Source organism: Urocampus carinirostris, chromosome 4 (genome assembly GCF_059441175.1).
Source record: "Urocampus carinirostris isolate Australia breed hairy pipefish chromosome 4, RoL_Ucar_1.0, whole genome shotgun sequence".
Taxonomy (NCBI): Eukaryota; Metazoa; Chordata; class Actinopteri; order Syngnathiformes; family Syngnathidae; genus Urocampus; species Urocampus carinirostris.
Genome location: NC_142352.1, coordinates 50537310 through 50550896, shown reverse-complemented (window position 1 = coordinate 50550896; position 13587 = coordinate 50537310). Strand labels below are relative to the sequence as shown.

Below are 13587 nucleotides of genomic sequence, written 5' to 3'. Positions count from 1 at the left end.
GTGAAGATCAAGATTTCAAGCTATGGCACCGAAGAAGCCAATATGTTATTATTGTAAAAGTTTTTTATTTTTATTTTATTATCTTGTTATGAAATGAAAATAAATGTCAAGAAATAAAAATGGATTAAGACTAGGTCACTACGGTGACGGGGATCCATGTTCACCCTTTGACGTCTGGAGCACAACTGACGTGTGCTCGGCAAATCGCGCTGTATATACCCGGAGAAAGGCGTTTGACCGTCACACGCGTAACACGCTAATTTCACGTAATAACACCGTGATACAGGCACAGAACATGCTATGACCGTGCTCCACCCACGATTACCCGCTGAAATTTCGCGTCCTACCCACGTGTAACCACGCCCTAGCCACGGCCATAGCACGTCGTTCCGCGTCATTTCCGCGTCATTACCTCGTGTGTACCTCGTGTGCCGCCCGCGGTTAACACGTGGTCTAAAGTTTTGAGCAGCGCAAAACTTTTTCGCGCGGCCAACCGCGTGTGAATTTCCGACCGCGTGTAAAGCACTGCTGTATCTCGTCTGTATGGGGATCTCAAAGCGTCCAACAGCGTCTGCTTCACGGCCAGAAATTTCTGATCGTGGTTCAGCCTCGATACGCCCGTGAAAGGCTGTGTACCCGCGCTCTAAAGAATTGAGCAGCGCAAAACATTTTCGCGCTGCCACCCGCGCGCGAATTTCCGACCGCGTGTTAAGCACTGATGTATCTCGTCTGTATGGCGATCTCAAAGCGTCCAATAGCGTCCGCCTCACAGGCAAAAATTTCTGGCCGTGATTCAGTCGCAAACTGCTGTGTGACCGGCCCCTAAGGTTATTGACGGCCCCTAAGGTTATTGACGAGGTAAGTGCGACCTTCCGACTGCTCCAAGCATTTCCAGAGCAGTGAATTGTGGGTCATGGGAACTGACAGCCGCGCATCCCTCCAATGTTGACGGAAGCCTCCGCAGTAGACAAAACTGTGGCCTAGCACACGGGAAAAAGCGGGACCTTGTTATGTCTGGCGCAGACCGCCGGGCCCATGTTTGTGTTTGAGGATGGACGGAGCTAGCAAGCGTTGTGATTGCACGCATGACCAGAGCCATTCTGCGGCCGGCAACTCTAAGTAAGCAGCAGCCAGTGTCAGGAAGTGACACCCAGCCCCCGACAGAACACTTGATCTCCTGGGAGGTCATTTGATTCGCCTTGAATCAACACTGTCGCCCACCCGGTGTCTAATTGAATACTGTCAGGTTCATCCAAAAGGGCATTTTGTAAAAATCACCAAAAAAGGAGACAAATGCACAAATTTAGGTTTTGACGTGGGAGAAATGCTGCCTGCCTTTCCTTTTGGGCGGCAATGCAGCATTTCTCCTAGTGGTTTATTTGGACAGACATTTTATAGGTGCATGACATCAGATTAAATGTTGCATCATTATGGTTCGACACAGAGAGGCCCATTGACATCGTTAGAAGAGGGCTCAAAGGCGATGTCGTGGCCTGCTGAAGAAGGTTCGTCAACATCCTAATCAGGCCGGCGCTCAAAGGTTGCATGCGCTGGGTTTGGAAGTCAGCCTTGATCTGAATTTGCATACCATTAAAGGTTACAATTGCAAAGCTGAATTGACTTAAGAGTGTACAATCGCAGCCATGATCATTGATTTTTGCAATCCGGAGATGGAATAAGAGCTTGCTCTGTCCACTCCACGCATCGGCCCGGTATTGCAGTACCTCCGGGAACGGTGCATTCGCAATGGCTTAAGGCTTCAAGGCTAGGACCTTACCTTGGCCCTTTGGCTGAGAGTAAGAGTCCAGGCTCCTAGGCTTTGTAGCGTATTATGAACTGACCGATAACGGATGATGGATAATGAATTAAAGAAGATAGAACAATAACCCTTTAAAAATCCCTCCCCCCTAACCTATAGTGAATGTGATTGTTTTCTGTTATTAGTGTCAATAAATTTGTTCAAACCGCATCATCATGGCGGCGCCCTGTTCGGCTGCGGCTGCATCGGCTTGCAACGGTTTTTTTACACGTCGGCCATAAGATCCAGTCTTCGACTCAGTTTTGATGGCGCACAAAGTCGGCTCGAACTGCAGATTAAGATAATTTTTTTGCTGGATATACGATCATCCAGACATCAAGCGCTCGGTGTTTATTAGCCACGGACTGCTATGTCAACAAGACCCAGCGGCCTACAAAGCAGCGAAGCAGAGTGGCAAGACAGCGGCGTGACCGCCGAACGAGGACATCAAGCGCTCGGTGCTACGACCACTCGGGAGTGTTTATTAGCCACGGACTGCTATGTCAACAAGACCCAGCGGCCTACAAAGCAGCGAAGCAGAGTGGCAAGACAGCGGCGTGACGAGGAAGCGGGCCGGGCTAACAGCTAGGCTAAAGGCTAACCCCTCTAACATCCATTTTGCTCTCCAACGTTCGCTCTCTGGACAATAAACTGGACCATTTAACAACTGGAAGTGGCATCGGACCGCGAGATGACGAACTGCTGCGCTAAAATTCTGACGAAGACATGGTTAATCTTATCTATCCCGGCTGACGTTCAAAGAACCTGTGCGGGTCAGATGTATCGACATTTCGTTCTGTATACACGTGTACACGAATGACAATAAAGTAAATCTGAATCTGAATCTGAATATTGTTAGAATATGATATGATTAAATTGTGAATGTGTTTAATTGCTGTTAAAAGTGTCAATAAAATTGTTCAACAAAAAACCTTAACTGATTTTTGGACTGTGTACTTTAATGAAGTCTAGTCGGAGGGTAAGTATGTCGCGTGATTGCCTCTGTCAGGGGTGAGAACTTTGGCTTGTGGCTCTGGTATCAATCTGTTTTAAGAGGTATATTGACCACTATCATATTGCATCCTTTCTGTCTGCGATATATTGCGTTCCTATTAGCAAAGTAAAGCAGCCGAGTCCTGTCATGGCATTATGCCGGCGGGCGGAGACATAACTGCGTGCGATTCCTGTTCAAAGATGTGGGAGCTGATTCGCAAAAAATGTCAAGGCTGGATTTGTGGAACATGTTAGTTCAAAAGTGTCTGAAGTTTAAACCGGAGGAGATGTATTGCATTATAAACTTGCCTTTTGCCAAGGGCTTTGATGTAAGTTTTGTAACGGCGGCTCTTTTGCAAGAGTTTTGGGATCGCTCTGAGGGGGTGAGGCCCCAGTTTTCTGGATTTATGGTGGAGAAGCTGACTGATAATGCTAGCAAGATAGTCATTGTCAGAATGTTTAATGAAGTGGTGAATGCAGATGACATCTGTTTTTGGTTGAGCAGATACTGCTCGATAAAAGGCCAGGCTATGAAGGTGAAGGATGAGAACGGCATTTGGAATTGTACCTGGCGGAAACCCATCCAACAATGGCAAGACCCTCAGGGCTTTTAGGGACTGAAACACCCCCTGTCGATGATAGTCCTGGGGGAAAACCGTGGCTTTATCCACTATCAAGGATAACCAAAACTGCCGCAAATGTGGTGAGCATGGGCATCTGGCTGAGGTATGTGATCGAATTATTTGTGGAAAGTGCAGGACAATTGGACATTCTTTTGAGGAGTGTACCAATAGCAGAAAATGCAACCTCTGTGGAGAAACGAACCACCTCTATAAGAACTGCCCGAAATCGTTTGCTAACAAGTTGAAAGCTAGGAAGGCAGTTAATAAAGACAATGAAAAGATTACACACAACATAGACAATGAAATGAATAAATGTAACAAAGACAATGAAATGAATAAAGATAACAAAGACAATGAAATGAATAAAGTTATGGAAATACCCAATGAAAATGAACAAGAAATGCACAAAGAAAATGAACAAGACAATTTAAAATACAGATGTCCCTCCCAGAACCCCTAGTCGGGAAGGACCTGGAGGAATGGCCAAAAAATCAAATTTGAGTCAGGAGGGACCTGGGGGAGAGGCCAAAAATTCAAATTTGAATTTTTATACAATACCTGAATTTAGACAAGACAAACAAATATAAAAGGTAACTGGCCCTCCCCCTCCCAAAACCCATATTAATCAGGAAGGGCCTGGAGGAGAGGCCAAAAAAAAATCAAAATTGTTTTTTACTCCACTATCGGAATTTGAAAAAGACAAACAAATCAAAAATGCGAATGACTCTCCCAAAACCCATATGGCCACTGGAAAGAGGGGGAAAATAGGACCAAATTGGGGGTGGTGAAAACACCAGAACAAAGATAAGAGATTTAGAGGAAAGCCGATTGCCGATAAAAACGCCCACAAGGGAACAGTATGAAGTTGAGCCGGAGGAAGTCGGGGAAGAAAAAAATCTGATCCATTGTGGGCAGGGAAGTAAGAGACCCTTCGATAGGTCCTCTGGCCCACCCCCTAACCCAGAAAAAAGGGGAAGACCTGGAACCACGGACAGAGAGTCAGAGGATTCCAGAGTTTTCCCCGGTGGGTCTCCAAATGAGGTAATCAGGAATCCGACACAGGTGACATTCTCAATGACAACCAGAGAATGGACTCGGATCCCCCAGTTTTGTCTAAGTAGTTTGTATACTTTAACAACACTTATGAACATTACCTGCTCTACTATCAATGTGAGAAGTGTGAGATCAAAGGTTAAAGCTCACAGCGTTTTATCGTTTTTAAAAACCATCAGAACGGATGTGTTTTTACAACAAGAATGCAAGGAGTAAATTTGAGCGTTTTTTTTTCGGAAATTAGCGCAACACTGCCACCTTTCTTCAAAGGGCGTGCTATATGGCTGCTCATGTAGTCTTGAGGAGAAACCTCATTTAACGGTAAAAACTCATCCGGTCTCAACCAAGTTTCACATAGACCAATCAAGTTAAGTTTGTAATCACAAATAATATTATCAACAAGTAAAGCTTTAGGAGCAAGCGATCTAATATTTAAAAGACCAAGTTTTAGCTTTGTTGAATCGTTTAACTTAGCTGAAGTCTTTGTAGAGATCGTCACAAGATGTCGCCGTTCGGGTGCGTTGAGTTTCAGACGTCGGTTGACCGGCAAGACCGGTGAAGAAATAATGGTGGACTTCTCACGCTTCACACACTTTCCCGCACGACAACCCCGCGTCTGCTTTCTATCTTTACGCCGCCTCCGTCGTTTTGTAGGTGGACTGGCTGACCACGGAGATGCCAGATGCCTTTGTAGCTCGTTCGGGATATCATAGGCAGTGTAAAAAGTGCCCGAAAAGTCGAAATTTAGACGCCCACCCAATTGAATAAGTTCCTCCCGACTATAAGTCTTATTGGCCACGCATGTGTCCAAAAAAGAAAGCAAAAAAGATAAGAGAACGGTAGTAAATAGAAGGTTAGCTGGACAGCAACTAGCCGCAACGTCCATACGAGTTGCTTATTTCCTTTCTACACACACCAGCATGTAACAAAATCCATGTTCAAGAAGGCCGGGGGTGCTGTTTTCTTCCTGTCGCTCTGTCTTTTTCTGGCTCGGGTATCAGCCCTCCTTTGCCCTGCGTCCACCTTTTTTCTTTGTCTGTGCAAGAGTAAGGCCTGCGCAATTCCTCTAAATAAATGTTGATTCCAACTCAAGATTCTTCATTGCCTCATCAACATGTTCGATTCCTATCCGGAAGGAGTTGAACCCGTTCCCCCTGCGCTCAAGAAAATGCACTTGAGAGACACTGGGGCTTTAAATGTGCTACTTGTGCTTAATTTATTTATTACATTTATACTATTATCATTTTCTTGTTTATTAAATCATTTGAATTTAACTTGATTAGTTTAGGCTATTTGAGACAAAATGCAATTTATTGTGGATTGGATGGATTTGATGATCTGATTGAATGGTTGAATGGTCAATAAATAAGACGTTGCTACAGTTACACAGTACTTGAGTAGTTTTACCAATACTTTTTTACTTTTTACTTCTGACTTCTACATTGAGTCATATTATTCTGAAGCAACCATTCTTTTCTTGAGTAAAATCTTTGGCTACTCCACCCACCTCTGCGCCCTTTTAGAAATAAATTGGGGTTGGTACGAGTGTTTAAATTCTTGCAAACGCTTTGAACTTTAATAATGTGTTTTCAAGGTTTAAAAGGTCCTTACATTTTTAAGTGAAGGGGTTGTAAATGCTTGTCTTTGCCAAGTTTCTCAGCAGTCTGACTAGAGAGACCATGCATAAATAAAAATAAGTATGCTTGAAAATGAGGTGGACACCCCTGCTCGGGTGGCTTTGTTTTGCATTTGCATTTCTGCCCTCATGATTAATGATGGTCATTTTACTTTAAAAAGTATTTAGTCATAGTTACTCATTACCTAATTTAAAGAAGTAACTGTATTACTCGACTGTAAAAGTAACTAGTTACCAAGGAAAGGAACTATTTCCATTCCTTTAAAAATAAGTTGTTAAATGTCAAACAATTTTAATTTTTTTGAGCAGTATTTGAGTTGAATAGAGCTCTTCAGGTTGTTTTTATTGCTTTAATCCAGACAAGAAAACTTATTATGTTACACTATGCACCAAATGATTTAAAAAGAGGGAAAAATAAAGAAAAAAGAGAAAAAAAAATTGAAAATAAAAGAAAAAATACAATAACAAAAGAAAAAAAATAAAAGAAGAATTAACTTTACATTTTCATACAAATACATTAACACTGCCCCGCGACCCTACTGAGGATAAGTGGTGCAGATAATCGATGGATGGAAGGACATTACCACAGAAAAACACAGGAAATAAATAAAAATACGGCGGTTGAGTGGTTGACGCGTCCATGGTACAGTTCTTCGGTCGTGGGATTAAATCCAGCTACCAGCCTTCCCTTGCAGAGAGTGCATGTACTGCCTGTGCTTGCGTGGGTTTACTCCGGGCAATCTGGTTTACTCCTTCATTTCCCAAAAAATGCATGTCAGGTTATCTGGCCGGTCAAATTTGTCCCTAGGTGTGAATGAGCGAGTGGTTATATGTCTCTGTGTTCCCTGCGACTGGCTGGCAACCAGTTCAGGGTGTCCCCTGCCCACTGCCCGTAGACACGTAAGATGGACTCCAGCGCCCTCCGCGACCCTACTAAGGAAAAACGGTACAAATAATGGATGGATGGATTTATAAATCTCCCAAAAAAAAGATCAAATACAAAAAGATTTATTTAACCATTTTATGCCCGACAAATTTAAAGTCAACAACACAGAATCTCTGAAAAAAATGCATATTGGGGGGTTGGGGTTTTTAAGGGTTATTGTTCTATCACATTCACAATTTAATCATATCATATTCTAACAATATGTGGTTTGAACAAATTTATTGACACTAATAACAGAAAACAATCACATTCACTATAGGTTAGGGGGGAGGGATTTTTAAAGGGTTATTGTTCTATCTTCTTTAATTCATTATCCATTATCCATTATCGGTCAGTTCATAATACGCTACAAAGCCAAGGAGCCGGGACACTTACTCTCAGCCAAAAGGCCAAGCTAAGGTCCTAGCCCTAAAGCCTTGCTGCGATCATTGCGAATGCACCGTTCCCGGAGGTACTGCAATACCGGGCCGATGCGTGGAGTGGACAGAGCAAGCTCTTATTCCATCTCCGGATTGCAAAAATCAAAGATCATAGAACACAATTGGTTGCCAGCCAATCGCAGGGCATGATCATGCTTTCTCCCCTGCCAGGTAAGTGCACAGTTCAAGTATCACAGAAGCCTGGTGTATTGACCAATCACAAGATAAAAAAAAAGTCTCAGAGCGAACGAGCTGTTGATCAATGGGAAGTGGGCCCTTATGTTCACTTCCAAGAGCTGCCTCAGAGACGTTTGATTTGCGAACGAGACCAGTTTGTTGCGCTGCTTCAAGGAATGTCAACTGTACTCGTGAATTCCATTTCTCGTGACTAAGCCCTTATTTGCATTTTCTTTCAGCGCTTAGTAAATACTGAATTCAAAATCGCTGTCTAACTATATGGTAGTCACTATTTTAAATATTGACACGATCGGAGGATATGACGTCGCCATCTCAGTGAAGAGTAAACAGAATCAGGTTTGTGTGTGCACGCCGTTGTTCAGCAAGCAAAGTAGCACACCGCATAAATGACCTACAGTACGGGACCGGTGTTGTGATGGCGGAAAAATAATTTGTTAGATTAGCCCGTTACTGAAAAAAATCAACGCTGTCATGTAACAGCGCTATTTGAAACAGCATTATTCTCAACACTGCTCAGGATTAACAGCAGTAGGGATTCGATTCCTTCATCCCCCCTATACTCAAATAAGCACATATTGGGTAAGTAACGAGTAAAAAGGTTAGATACATGTATGCAGGAATTAATTGGAGAGAAACACAAAACAACTTAAGGTGCACTATGCACTTTAAGGATACATGCAGAAAAGGCTTTTGACAGTGTGAACTCGACCAGGGGTGGCGAACACGTGGTTCTAGAGCTGCACGCATGTGGCTCTTTGCCTCATCATATTTTCTATATACTTTGGCGCTTTGCCTTGTTTCATGTTTAAGTTTTTTGTGTGTGTGTGTATTGAGGGTGGACACTTTCCTTGAAATTAACACAAGAACAATACTTGTTGTATTGTAAGGAGAGGCGTGTGTTATGGTGTGTTTTTGACTCTCACAGTTAAAAATTTCGGCTCTTTGTGTCAAACTTGTTCGCCACCCCTGAACTAGACCTTAATAAGACACTAAGAGAGTTTGGTTTCAGCGATGAGGATCCGACCAAACTTGACCCGGCTTGTGGGTATATAAAGCCGAACGATTTACTTGATTTGAAGGTATAAGCTGGAAAAAAAACCCATAGCTTTTTAAAAAATGTTTTATTGAACAAATGTCAAGTCAAGTCAAGTCAAGTATTTGTATAGCCCTTAATCACAATTAGTCTAATCATCAACATACAAAAATCTTACAATGTTGTGTAAACAGTACACTCAAACTGTACAGCAAAACAAATAACCCCAAGCTTTTGTACGTTTTGGCTGAGGTACGAAGCTTCGCGTATCCTTGGGGCCAAGTCCCTCAAATTAAGTGTGCACTTCGAAGTGCAGCACCAAAATAAACGGTTTTGCGCTGAGGTGCGCATTACGGCCAAATGCACTAAAATTAAACTGAACGAAAAGGCACCATAAAGAAAATCATTCTGCAGATTACAAGATGACAAAAGTGAAATATTTGGCCGAAAAGCAGAAAGAAAGTAAAACTTGTTAAAAGAAGGTATTCGATGTTACCATTACAAATTTGAAGAAAGAAATTAAGAGGGATCTTGAAAAATGGCCAAATATATTATTAGATATGAGTTCAAGAATAGAGGTATTTAAGATGGGTGTATTGCAAAAGCTCCTCCTTGATCTGCTACCTTATCGTGGTGGAGGAGTTTGTGCGTCCCAATGATCCTAGGAGCTATGTTGTCGGGAGCTTTAGGCCCCTGGTAGGGTCACCCATGGCAAACAGGTTCTAGGTGAGTGGCCAGACAAAATGCATATCTGAGACGCCTTATGACGAGCAAAAACATTGGGCTTCAATTTCCCTCGCCCGGACGTGAGTTACCGGGGCCCCCTTCTGGAGCCATGCCTGGAGGTGGGGTCCGCTGGTGAGCGCCTGGTGGCCGGACCTTTACCCACGGGATCCGGCCGGGCACAGCCCGATGGGACGACAAAACGCATATCTGAGACGCCTTATGACGAGCAAAAACATTGGGCTTCAATTTCCCTCGCCCGGACGCGAGTTACCGGGGCCCCCTTCTGGAGCCATGCCTGGAGGTGGGGTCCGCTGGTGAGCGCCTGGTGGCCGGACCTTTACCCACGGGATCCGGCCGGGCACAGCCCGATGGGACGACGTGGGACCCTCTTCCCATGGGCTCACCACCTGTAGGAGGGGCCAAATGGGTTGGGTGCGCAGAGAGCTTGGTAGCGGCCAAGGGAGGGGTCCTTGGCGCGACGATCCCCGGCTACCGAAACTGGCTTTTGGGACATGGAACGTTACCTCTCTGGCAGAGAAGGAGCCCGAGTTGGTGCGTGAGGTTGAGAAATTCCCACTAGATATAGTCGGACTCACCTCCGCGCACGGCTTGTGCTCTGGTACCAGTCCTCTCGAGAGGGGTTGGACTCTCTTCCACTCTGGAGTTGCCCGTGGTGAGAGTCGCAGAGCCGGTTTGGGCATATTAGTTGCTCCCGGGACGTTGTGAATCGGTGGGCGGAGTACTTCGAAGACCTCCTCCATCCCACCGACACGTCCCCCTCTGGGGAAGCAGAGCCGGAGGACTCGGAGTTGGACTCTCGCATCTCTGGGGTTGAAGTCACCGAGGTGGTCAAAAAGCTCCTCGGTGGCAGGGCCCCAGGGGTCGATGAGATCCGCCCGGAGTTCATTAAGGCTCTGGATGTTGTGGGCGTGTCATGGTTGACACGCCTCTGCAACATCGTGTGGACATCGGGGACATTGCCTCTGGACTGGCAGACTGGGATGGTGGTTCCCCTCTTTAAGAAGGGGGACCGGAGAGTGTGTTCCAACTACAGGGGAATCACACTTCTCAGTCTCCCTGGTAAGGTCTATTCAGGGGTACTGGAGAGGAGGGTCCGCCAGGAGCTCGAATCTCGGATTCAAGAGGAACAGTGTGGTTTTCGTCCTGGCCGTGGAACACAGGACCAGCTCTACACACTCTGCAGGGTCTTTGAGGGTGCATGGGAGTTTCCCTGTCCGGTTTACATGTGTTTTGTGGACTTGGAAAAGGCATTTGACCGTGTTCCTCGGGAGGTCCTGTGGGGGGTGCTTGGGAGTATGGGGTACCACACATTCTTATCCGGGCTGTGTCGTCCCTGTATGCCCGGTGCCAGAGTCTGGTCTGCTTTGCCGGCAGTAAGTCGTATTCTTTTCTGGTTAGGGTTGGACACCAGGGCTGCCCTTTGTCACCGATTCTGTTCATAACTTTTATGGACAGAATTTCTAGGCGCAGTCTTGGTGGGGATGGAGTCCGGTTTGGGGGCCTCAGCATTGCGTCACTGCTTTTTGCAGATGAAGTGGTGCTGTTGGCTTCCTCAGGCCGTGATCTTCAGCTCTCGCTGGAGCGATTCGCAGCCGAGTGTGAAGCGGCCGGGATGAGGATCAACACCTCCAAGTCCGAGACCATGGTACTCAGTCGGAAAAGGGTGGCATGCTCCATCCGGGTTGAGGAGGAGATCTTGCCCCGAATGGAGGAGTTCAAGTATCTTGGAGTCTTGTTCACGAGTGAGGGAAGGATGGAACGGGAGATGGACAGACGGGTCGGTGCAGCGTCTGGCGTCATTCGGACCTTGTACTGGTCCGTCGTGGTGAAGAGGGAGCTGAGCCGAAAGGCAAAACTCTTGATCTACCGGTCGATCTACGTTCCTACCATCACCTATGGTCATGAACTTTGGGTCATGACCGAAAGAACACGATCCCGGATACAAGTGGCCGAAATGAGTTTCCTCCGCAGGGTGTCTGGGTTCTCCCTTAGAGATAAGGTGAGAAACTCAGTCATCCGGGAGGGACTCTGTGTAGAGCCACTGCTCCTCCGCATTGAGAGGAGCCAGTTGAGGTGGCTCGGGCATCTGATAAGGATGCCTCCCTCGGGCATGTCCCACCGGCAGGAGGCCCTGGGGGCGACTCAGGAGGCTGTAGAGACCATGTCTCTGGGCTGGCTTGGGAACGCCTTGGGATCCCGTCGGATGAGCTGGAGGAGGTGGCTGGGGATAGGGACGTCTGGACTTCCCTTTTAAAGCTGCTGCCCCCGCGACCCGACCTTGGATAAGCGGAAGATAATGGATGGATGGATGGTATTGCAAAAGCTCTAGTACAATTTCAGGTCTCTTCCAGTAATGGGATAATTAGTTGTTAAGGTTTATTTAGGGTTGGAAAAAATCCAATAATTAGATTCAAGACTTTGCAGCTTCCCAAAGATATAGGGGGCTGGCTTTGCCCAAGAACACAAGATTACTGGGCCAAATTATGGTTCGCTTTAGAACAAATTGTGAGATATGGGATACATAAAACTTTCAACGTGCTCTATTTGGGGAATCTAACAGGAGAAATTTTACAGAAAAAAAGATGAGTACTTGATCAAACATTTAATGGCAGCTAACAAAAAGTAATAACAAGATTATGGTACAAACAAGCTCTCCCCACCCCGGAAATATTTCTAATGAAGAGGACCACATTTTGAATAAGAATACAGATGATCCAATTAATGGATGAATGGGAAAAATGGACAGACTGTAGGGAAAATAAGGACACCACTAGACTTAGAAAAACGACTTGAGCATGAAAGTTATTCCCAAACAGTGCAAGGTTGTTTTTCTTGTGTGCGTGTTTTTTCTTCGTTTTGTTTTTGTTTTGTTGTACGTTCACTCTATATCATTATCATTATTATCATTATCATGATCATTAACATAATCATTATTATTATTTTGGGAGCTCAGTGTATCTGATCTGAGAACATACACGATAGCCTCATTGCTCCTTTTTTTCTGCGTGCATGTATCTTTGGCTCCTAGCTGGTTCAAGCAGACAGGAAACCCACAGAGGTGAATACTAGATGTAGCATTGTGATACCTGATTTCATCCTCATCAACTCAACATTCTAAAACAGAAAGCACAAAAAATGGGGTTGGGGGGGGCTGATGTGGTGAGTCAGACAAGCACATGGTCGTCCCATTATTGCCAGCTCACTTTCCTTCACCATAAGTAGTTTCATCGAGACCAGTGCCTATCTTCCGAAGAAAACTAAAGGAGGAATGAGAATGAAATTAGTATAGGCAGCCACAGATACCAGCAAAATCTGAATGATCTTAAATGGGATTTTTCTCCCGAATCATGGTAAGCGATGGAAGACCAGAACACACAAAAAAATCCCCCACATCATAATCAACAAGGTTGCAGGGCCTGGCATGACAGTATCCCCTCCGATCCCCTCACCAAAACCACTTCCCGAGCACCGGTAGAACACCAATCCCATCCCTGGCAATAGTACCCGCCTGATAGCCGGTTTCAGGGCCCAAAGTGACCCATCCCAACATGTGTGCCCCAGTGTGTGTAATAAAAAGAAAAATGGGGGGTAGGAGGGAATATGACGAGGAAATCTATTTTCCCTCATCCAGCGCCCCATGTCCCCAAAAGTGAGCATTCGTGTAGTGCATTTAAAAAAGGGGGGTATTTGCTTTCCCCCCAAGTGATGGATGTTGTGTCCAGTGGAAGCCTATTTACAAAGAGTGAGTGAAAACTGGTGAGTGAGGAAGATGCATGATCAATAGATTTCCCCCGTCGAACTGGACAACACCACCCGATCCCCCACCACCCCGCCCCTGGACTTCAAACATTTTGGCATTTCCTTCGCCCCAGTCTTCCTCCAGACTATGGCACCTTGATTTCTAAAGGACATGAAAAATTTGCTTTTATTCGAAAAAAGTACTGAGCTTCACTGAGCAACAGTCTCGTGTTGCTTCTCTCTCACCAAGGTCAGCCGTTTCTGCTGCTGTTTCTGGTTCAAATTTGGCTTAACCTGGGGAATGCAGTGTAGCCCATTTCTTGCACACGCCTTTGCACTGTGGCTCTGGATGCCTCTACTCCAGACTCAGTTCACTATTCGCTCAGAGATTTTTTCTTGTATC

The 13587-nt window shown here is 45.4% G+C and overlaps 2 pseudogenes; one reads left to right on the top strand and one right to left on the bottom strand.

Moving 5' to 3' along the window:
- The first annotated feature begins 1649 nt into the window (after window positions 1–1649).
- Window positions 1650–1739, top strand: LOC148368103 (U2 spliceosomal RNA; annotated as a pseudogene).
- Window positions 1740–7485: 5746 nt separating this feature from the next.
- Window positions 7486–7575, bottom strand: LOC148368102 (U2 spliceosomal RNA; annotated as a pseudogene).
- Between the last annotated feature and the right edge of the window lie 6012 nt (window positions 7576–13587).